Raw genomic sequence first — 10,438 nt, 5'->3', positions numbered from 1 at the left:
GGCACTCAGCCAAATGGAGGTTAAGATAAGTTAATGTTGCAGTCAGAGCAAGAACAAGCCACAAGCATTTGCTGCCTCTCACACTCCTGCCAACAGATGCATTCTATCAAACCACACTCAGAATGGGCTTGCTAATAATTGTCTAGCTATGCTATTGGCAACTCATCTCCTAAGATAGCATCTGTGACCAGCACAGCTTGTGTCAGCATTGCTTCCCTGGTACCTTTGGCTTTTCAACCCAGATCACCCATCCTGAGATGCTGGCCGACCCTGGTTCTGTGCCATCTGAATTACTTGGGGGTTCTGCTTGAAATTGAGTAAAGGACTGTCAGACCTATTGTGGGGTCTATATATCAATATACTTTGAATATGAATAGTAGAAATTTTCTAAGCAGTGCTTTACATCATGCATATTAAATGATTAAGCCACATATAATTGTTTTTTTGTTGTAGAAAATATACAATTAAAATATATAACTATTCAACCAAAAATATTTATCTCGCCTAACTTTGAGTGTACAAAGCATATACAATGAAAATGAAATCTCATTTCATCTCAGTCTCCCAGTTCGCCTCCAGGGAATTATCTGTCTTTAACAATTCATAATATAATTTGGATCTTGAATGGGCCCCAGACTTCCATATGTTGAAAGCTTGATCCCAGCCTTTAGTGCTATTGGAAGGTGGTAGAAACTTTAGGAGGTGAGGAATAGTGTAAGGAAGTTAGGTCACTGGGGAATGCCCTTATGGAGGATATTGGGAACCCAACCCTTATGTCTCTCTTTTTGCTTTCTGATTGCCATGAGGTGAGTAACCCTTCACTACATGTTCCTGCTATGTTGTGTTCTGCTACCAAGTCCAAGGCAAGTGGGCCAAACACTCATGGACTGAAAACACAGACCATGATCCAAAATAAACCATTTTCCCTTATTAAGCATATTACCTCAAGCATTTTGTCACAGTGAGAGAAAGCTGACTAACACAACTTTTAAATGCACACATGTGTTTCTAAGCATGTATGTTCTAGAAACCATGGGCTCACATATGCATATAGTTTTACTCTTCTGTGCCTGGATTTTTCCACTCAATTTATACTTGAGATCTTTCCTTTTCAGCCCATAGAAAGTTGCCTCATTTATTTAATAGTTGTAGTTTTTCCATTGTATGGACCTCATAATTTATTAACCAGCCCTCTTTATGTTGTTTCAAAAATTTTACTATTACAAACATTGCTGCAGTAAATATCCTTTTTTTGTGAGTTTTCACATATGTCAACTATATCTGTAGAAAAAGTCCTAGAAATTTAATATTGAATAACAAACATGTATTTTAAATTCTGATATATATTGTCAAATTACTCTCCAAAAACTTTGTAACTTAATAAACAGAAATTTTTTAAGTGAAAAAAAAAACTTTGCAACTTACCCTTTCACCAATGGCATATAAAACTGTTTACTTTTTTTGATACTTAATCTAACTTATCTCTAATTTTCATGCAAATTTTTAAATAAACAAGACATTAAAGAACAGAGGATAACTCCCACTTACCTCTCCCCCATCTCACATAAACTTATTATTCTCATTAAGATGACAGCTATCTTAAATTTGGTGTTTGTCATTCCTACAATTGTTTTGACACTTTAATATCTAATATATGAATTTTATGCATATATTTTAAATATTACAAGTATTTTATACATTTATTATAAATAAAAACCGTATATATGATTTGTGCACATTTTATAAGCTATATATAAATGGTGTGGTATAGTGAAGTTGTCATTGGCAGTCAACTTTCTTAAAAATCACATTTTGGTTTTGTGATTTATCCACATTTACTAGATGACTTTGATTCATTTCATATTTTTCACTGTTATATAACATCTAACACCTGTTATACCTGAGACATTTTGTTCTTCTTTTGTCTGGGATTTTCTACAAATAGGAATTTTGGGTTAAATTGCATCCCTAAGTTTACTAAATACTACCATTTTGTGCCCATTTATTCTTCCACCAGCAGTGGATTGGCACAGCAATTATTCAACATCTTCCACTTAATATTTTCCAGCTAAAAATGTTTGATAATATAAAGGGGATTGAAATTTGATTTCTTACTCCATTTGCTTTTCTTTCATTACTAAGATGATTGCACATATTTCTACACATTTATTGACCGTTTACCTTTTTTATGCCTCGTCTTTACATAATCTGTCCTTGAACCCCGCTCAGGTCAAGAGAGATAAGCTTCCTGTTCATCTCTGATGCCAGTGGGTAGGTTTTTCTTGATATAATTTTCCATTGTGGATGTAAACATGCTAACTTACTGTTTTTCAGCATTCCCTTTATTTCTGAAATTTATTTAAACATGTTTATTTTGTCTTGTTATACTTTGTGGATTTTTTTTTTTTTGGTAAAGTTGTTTTAAGAGTAATTTGTCTAAGCTAGTCCCAGAACTGGAAGTCTATTAAACTTATAAGTATATTATTATACAAATTCTTATAGAATTAATTAGATGGAGCCTAGTTACTGATATCTAGAAAAGCAGCTGCAAAACTGTCTAAAAGATATTCTGCTTTTTAAAAATTTCATTTTTAAATTTTCATAAAGACCAAATAGTTCAACTCCTTTCTTGATAGCACAAGGGGAGGGGAAGCATAATTCAACAGAAAAATAAAATATGCAGCCTTCAATTCATAAGTGACTGAGTGCTAAAGGGGTAGAAGAGTACATTTGAAAGTAAGTTGCAACATGTTTACTAAGGGGAAATTTCTCCTGATTTGACCTGTAGTCGGGTGGAGGGTATGGGGAAGACTTGACCAGGGAATTCATGGGGAAATTCAGCACTTAGATGTAGTATTAATTCTGGCTTCATTGTGCTCATTTTCTCTATTAAAAAACTACATAAATTATAAAAGTATACACATTTTAGAGGCTTTGAAAGCAATTTATTTGCTTTAAAATCATAAAGAGGTGGTTTATAACAGCAAGCACTTAAAAGACTTTGTTAAAGTCCTTACTTTGATAAAAGTATCTAATTCGCCCTATACGTAAGTATGATTATCCTAAAAATTAAAAGAATGTTCAGAATATTATAGTACTTAAAGATCAAGCATCATTTATTTTGTTAATAACTGTGTTGAGATCAATATTTATGTATAGGATCAGATGAAATACACTAATATAAAGAAAGTTACATCTTTAAAAAGGTATTATGGTTTAGATGTGAGGTGTCCCCCAAAAGCTTACATGTGAGACAATGAAAGAAAGTTCAGAGGAGAAATGATTGGGTTTGCGAGACTCTTAACCCAATACGTGAATTAATGCTCTTATAGGGTAAGACTGAATGATAACTGAAGTGATAGGGTGTGGCTGGAGGAGGTGGGTAATTGGGGATGTGCTGTTGGGTTCTGGCACCATGTCTGAGCTGTTTTCCTTCACCACACTCTTCCACTGTGATGTCCTGCTTTACCTCAGGCTCTGAGCAATGGAGTTGGCCATCTATGGGCTGAGACCTATGAAACCATGAGCCTCCCCAAACTTTTCCTCCTCTATAATTGTTTTTGTCAGGTCTTTTGATCACAGTGGTGGAAAAGCTGACTAAAACAATCATAATCACTTGTATAGTGCTAATCAGGCATTACTGTCTCTTATTGCAAAAGAGGTCCCAAATTAGGAAATGAAAGAACAAAATATAGCCTTATCTTTTTATCCTGTTTCTCTTTTGGGTATGGTTCCCTATCCTTAAGAAATAAGTATGATTAATGGATTGATTGTGCTCTGTGATCACGGCAGGTATCTACTGAAAATAACAACTAGTATTGGCAGCATAACATCAGAATGGGCACTATTCCTGTAGTTCTGTGGCATCATGTAAGGGCCCAGTCATCATAAACATAGCAACATGATGGCAAGTCTATCCTCATCGGGAAAATGTTGACTTCATTTTAATCAGTGTTCTTCTAAATTTGCAGATATGTAACTTAGGTCATAAGGAATGAGCAGGTTGATTTAGCATAAGGTGAGATAAGATTTAGAAGCATAACAGACACTGATGTTATCTATATCAAGAATGTACTGGAGCAGATTCAGAATGTTAGCACCTGCCACCTGTTTCTACGTTGAAAAGGAAAACAAATAACCCAAATTCCCATGTGGTAGTTACTGAAATAGATTGGTGAGGTATTGGGGCCAGGGGCAGAGGCTGTGATTTGTCCAAGAATTCTGTAGAGTCAGATAAATTGTTTCATATGTGAAAAGAATTTCCTGATTTATAAGTATAGTAGAACTATATTTAATCATCAGACGAATCTATAATGCTAACTCCCATTTAGTTAGAAGTAGATAAAAACTGAGTAGTTTGAAATTTCAGTGATAGAATTAAACAACTATAAAAATTTAGAAATGATTTTACAAACAAACTCTCTAATTTTAAATTGACTTTGCCTTTTTGTTACTTAGTTATTTGTTGTTGCTTTCATGTGATTAGGATATAATTCTTGATATCAGGACTCCTTCTAAGCATTGAATGAATGACAAACACAAATTATTGTTAAGGGGCTTTTTAATCCTTTTTATTCCATTATTCTTTAACCCCTGGTAATGTGATTTTTCTTTCCCCAGTTTTCTCTCTGTTTTTGCTAATACTCCCTCATCTTCATCTTAAGTTTGTTTTAATTTGGTAATAAGCTTATCTTGCTATTAATGAAAACTTTCCCTTTGACCTTTTATCTAGTATGACTTTTAAGTCAATGTAATCCTTTTTTTGATAAATCTTCTAGCTTAAGAAATTTATTTGCCATTTATTTGCTAATTAAGCCAATAATTTGTAGAATTCACAATGATTTCATAAACTTCTATTTTTAAAAAAATTGTTAGGTATAGAAGAAAAAGTAGACCCAAATCTTCAACATGTCAGCTTTGAACTGACTTCCATAACAAGACTCCTGAAGCACAACAAGTAAAATCAAGAATCAATAAATGCGAGGAAATCAAACTAAAATCTTCAATAACATGAAGAGAGAGCCTACAGAATGGGAGAAAATCCTTACCATATTAACTTCAGATATAGCATTCATCTCTAAGGTATATAAAGAACTCAAAAAACTTATCTAAAAAAAACCAAATAATCAATAAATGGGCTAAGGAACTGAACAGACACTTTACGGAAGAAATACAATCGGTCAACAAATATATGAAAAAATGTTCAACATCTTTAGCAATTAGAGAAATGCAAGTCAAATACCCTGAGATTTCATCTCACTCCAATCATAATGGCAATTGTCAAGAATACAAGCAATAATAAGTGTTGGTGAGGATGTGGGGAAAAAGGCATACTCATACATTGCTGGTGGGACTGCAAATTGGTGCAACTACTTTGGAAAGCAGTATGGAGATTTCTCAGAAAACTTGGAATGGAAACCACCATTTGACCCAGCTATCCCACTCCTCAGTCTATACCCAAAGGACTTAAAATCAGCACACTACAGTGATACAGCTACATCAATGTTTATAGCAATTCAATTCACAATAGCTAAAATATGGAACCAATCTAGATGCCCTTCAACAGATGAATGGATAAAGAAAATGTGGTACATATATAGAAGGGAATATTACTCAGCCTTAAAGAAGAATGAAATTATGGCATTTGCAGGTAAATGGATGAAGCTCCAGAGTATTATGCTAAGTGAAGTAAGCCAATCCCAAAGAACCAAAGGCCTAATGTTTTCTTTGATATGCAGATGCTAATTCACAATGGCGGGGGTTACTAGGGAAGAATAGAGGTATTTTGGATTAGACAGGAGTGAAAGAAGGGAAGGGGATGTGGGGGTAGGAATGATAGTAGAATGAATCAAACATTATCCCCCTATGTGCATATATAACTATAGGACAAGTGCAATTCTACATCATGTATAACCATGAGTATGAGACGTTATACTCCATTTATGTATGATGTGTCAAAATGAATTCTACTATCAAGTGTAACTAATTAGAACAAATTTTAAAAAGTGAAATTGATCTGTATTGGTTAGTTTAATTAAAAAATCTTGTTAGCCTTGTATCCTTAAGAAATCAAGTCAATGATGCCAATAGCCATTTTAATACAGTGTAAGATGTTTTTAGATTTAAATTTTGAAATACATAGTTTTAATTGGAATTTTAGCTTTATTCTTGTATGCTATATTTTTAAAATAGAGCAAAATCTATTCTTTATCAATCACAAATATATCTTTATAAAAATTCCATGGTATCTTTAAAATAATTGGAGACAACCTTAGAATCATACAACCCATTCTGGGACACATTGATAAAAATCAGACTTAAAAATATAAAAAAGTTCTGACCTTCACTTCTGGCCATCATTGCTCTTTAAACAGTTATAAAGAAGGATAGAACATTCAGTGCCTAAAAAACAGATGCAACTCTTTTGGGGACATTGAATAACACACACACAATGTGATCTTTGATAGAAGTCAAACCCACAGGATTAGATTTACTTTTGCCCAGCAGTTGGCCTGAGGACACTTTTCCTGAACCTTAGTATAAAAAGATGGAACGCAAGCAGAGCAGTAGTCTCACTAATCTGAAAAGGCCAAATTGGGGTTCTGTGCTGCTGAGGTGTTAGAACAACATAATCCACACTTTCTTCCAGGTGTCAGTCATAATGTCTAGCATATAATCTAAAATAGTTAGATATGTGAGAAGCATATGGGCAAAATGTGAACCATAATTTACAGAACAAGCAGTCAGTAGAAACAATTGTGGAATTAGTAGCTTAGACATTGGAATCAGCAGTCCAGACACTGAATTAGCAGCCAATGATTTAAAAACAGAATATAAAGCTGTTCATTTAAATATAGACTTAAATGAAAAGAAACAGATGTACTGAGAAAACAGGAAATCTCAGCAGAGTAATTGAAAGCATAAAAGAGAACCAAATGAAAATTGCCAGCTAAAAAGTACATCATTTTAAATGAAAACTTCCCTGAACAGATTTAAGAGTAGACGCAACTCTGAAAAGGTTAATGAATTGTAGGAAAAATCAATCACAATTATCCACCCTGAAAATTGAAGGGTAAAAAAAGATAATCAAACACTCAGGAAGTTTTGAAATGGAGGAGAACTATTTCAAAAAAGGATGGAAAGTGCCGAGATCCTGAGCCCTGTCGAGGCAAAAGTTCTCATTCTCTCCTCAAAGCATTTGAGATCTGTGGTGATTTGCATGTAACTGATGATGCAAATCAGTGCAGAACCAACTCAGATAAAGGTTAGATTTTCTCAATATTCGCCTTCCCCCACCAAATAGTGACCTGTTGAGAGAGAGAGAGCATATGTTTTTATGGGCGTAAATATTATATATTTCACTTCTTCTTGTTCTTGTATACAATTGTATAGTATGCCATAAAAAGTTGGGCTGGGGCTAGGGCTCAGTGGCAGCGCACTTGTCTGGCATGTGTGAGGCACTGGGTTTATATATAAATAAATAAAATAAAGGTCTATCAGCAACTAAAAAAAAAAATGGTTAAAAGACTTGCAAAGAAATAAGAAAATGCAACCAGAAGGGAAAACTAGGAATTAAGGCTGACCCAAAAATGATGCAGATATTAGGATTATCATAAATGGTCTTTAAAAAGCTAGAAAAATATGAAAATGGACAAAATGCATGAAGAGATGCATGTTGGTAATTTCATCAGAGCAATACAAACAAAAAAAGAACCCAGTGGTAATGCTAGAGATGGAAATATGATGTCTACAATATATAAAATATCTCAAAAAAGGCTTTATTTCTATGACCTTTAACAGAAGACTAGATAAAAAGAAAAGGATAACTGAGTTTAAAGACAGGTCAGTAGAAGTTATTCAAACTTAAGCAAAATGGATTTTTAAAAAGAGTAAAAAATTAAAATAGAACAAAGGATCCAAGATGTGTGAGACAACAGTAATAGCAATTGATCTAAAATATTAATAATTGTGACTCCAAAGTGAGGTCACAGGGAGCTACATGAAGAAGTATTTGAAGAGATAATGGCTGAGAATTTTTTAAGATCAATGAAAAACTTCAACCACCAATTCAAAAATTAGCAGAGCCCAAGCAGTGTAATAGAAAGATAACCACACTTCATCACCTCTTATTTAAACAAAGATAAAGAGCAAACCTTAAAATCAGCCAGGGGAAAAATCTATATTATATATGGGGATAAAATAATAAAAAATGAGACCTCATTTCTTCTTAAGAAACAGTGAAGGATAGAAGACAATGAATGTCCTTACAGTGCTGGAGGAAAAACATTGTTAACTGGAAGTCTATAACCAAAGAAAATCTCCTTCAAAAGGAAGCTCTCAATAACATTTTCAAAATGATGGTGGTCAAAGATTTTTTTCCTCCAGCCATCCTGCATTACAAGAAATGTTAAAGGAAGTTCTTTAGGCAGAAGAAAAGTGACGTTAGAGGGAAGCCTGGATCCGCAGAAAGGAAAAAAGAGCATCAGAATGTCTGTGTGTGTGTAGGTTAAACTATGGAGGAAGTGTGGTTCTCTATGCTGTGGAACAGATTACCACAAACTCGGTAGTTTGCAACAACCCATATTTATTATCTCTGTTTCTATGGGTTTTGGGTTGGACACAGTCTGTATCCTCTGCTCTGGGTTTCAAAAGACTGCAATGAAGATATCTGCCCAGCTGTTTTCTCATTTTTAGGGCCCACTGGTGAGGAATCTGCCCCCAGGCTCATTCAAGTTATTAGCAGAATTCATTCCCTTCATGTTGTAAGATTAAACGCTGACAGTTGATTGGAGGCTTTTTACAATTCCCAGAGGCAGCCACCAAATTCCTTCTCCATTGCTATTTTGATGGATAGTTTTATGTCAACTTGACCAGATATGTGGCTAAGAACTTTATTTCTGCCAGGCATGGTGGTGCACACCTATAATCCTAGAGGCTCAGGAGGCTGATGCAGGAGAATCATAAATTCAAAGCCTGCCTCAGCAATTTAGTGAAGCCCTAAGCAATTTAGCAAGACCCTGTCTCAAAATAAAACATAAAAATGGCTGGGGATATGACTCAGTGATTGAATGCTGGGTTCAATCCTTTGTACCCTTGTACCAAAAAAAAAAAAAAAAAAAAAAAAAAATTCTGTTTGCATCTCTGGGGTGTTTCCTGATAAGATTAGCATTTGATAAAGTACTCTAAGTAAAGCAGATGGCCCTCCCCAGTATAGGTGAACATCATCCAGTCTATTGAAGGCCGGAGTAGATCAAAAAACCAAAGAACAAGAGCATTTGCCTGATTGCTAATTGGGGTATCTGTCTTCTCTGCAAACTGGAAGCTAACACCATTCACCATTGGCTTCCCTGATTCAGGCCTTTGGATTTGTACTGGATACCACTAACTTTCCTGGGTTTCCAGCTTGCAGACAGCAGATTGTGATACTTAGCTTCCATAAGCATATAAGTCAATCCTCATAATAAATCTCTCCAAGCATCCATTCATCCACCTATCCACCCATCCATCCTTCTATCCATCCATCTGTCCATCCTTTTGGTTCTGTTTCTGAATAATATAATTACTAACCTTATGACTGGGGCAAGGGGAGTAGCTAAAATAGTCTTCTAGGAAGATAGAATCTTAGATAATGTAATATAAGCACAGGAATGACAATACAATATCATATTCTATTGCTTGGAGAAGGTGGAAGTTATTACATAAGGGCATTGAAAACCAAGAGAGGTAACGGTAAGGGGCATGCTAGGGCCTGTTTATTACAGAGGCAAATGTAAAAAAAAAATGTTTTCATGATCTTTATTTTGAATATGTTTTAAAATTTATTTAAAAGTCTATCGACAGTACAAAATAAAAACAATAGCTGTAGTATAGAATTTTAGCAAATGTAGAAGTAAAATACATGTCAACATGAGCAAAGTGGGGAGTAGAAATAAAATGGTTTACTTTTTGTTGCATTGTTCATGAGGTAGAATAAGATTATTTGATAGTAGACTCTGATAAGTTAAAGATAAATGTCATATTCTCTAGAGAAGTGGTTTTCAAAGTATGAGCTTTTGAACTTTTTGGATATACAATTCTCATCTCCTACCTCCTACCTTTTCAATCAGAAATTCTGGATTTGGGTTTAGCAATATATGTTCTAAAAAGACTTCCTGGTAATACTTATGAATCCTGATGTTTGAGGAGGAATTCTAACAGGAATATGATGAGGTATAGCTAGTAGAGAAGATAAGGTAGAACACTAAAATATAATTGATCCACACAAATGAATGCAGTAAAAGAGAAATAGAGGAAACAAGAGCAGATGGAATACATAACAAATCCCAAGAAGCCCAATGCACACATACACTTAAAGCAGTACAAAACAGAGTAGATCCATCTGCAAATGGAAAGACTGATACAGATAAAGTTTTGGAAAAACCTCTGTAAATGGAGAAGA

This window comes from Callospermophilus lateralis, chromosome 16 (genome assembly GCF_048772815.1).
Source record: "Callospermophilus lateralis isolate mCalLat2 chromosome 16, mCalLat2.hap1, whole genome shotgun sequence".
Taxonomy (NCBI): Eukaryota; Metazoa; Chordata; class Mammalia; order Rodentia; family Sciuridae; genus Callospermophilus; species Callospermophilus lateralis.
This window is presented reverse-complemented; position numbering follows the sequence as displayed.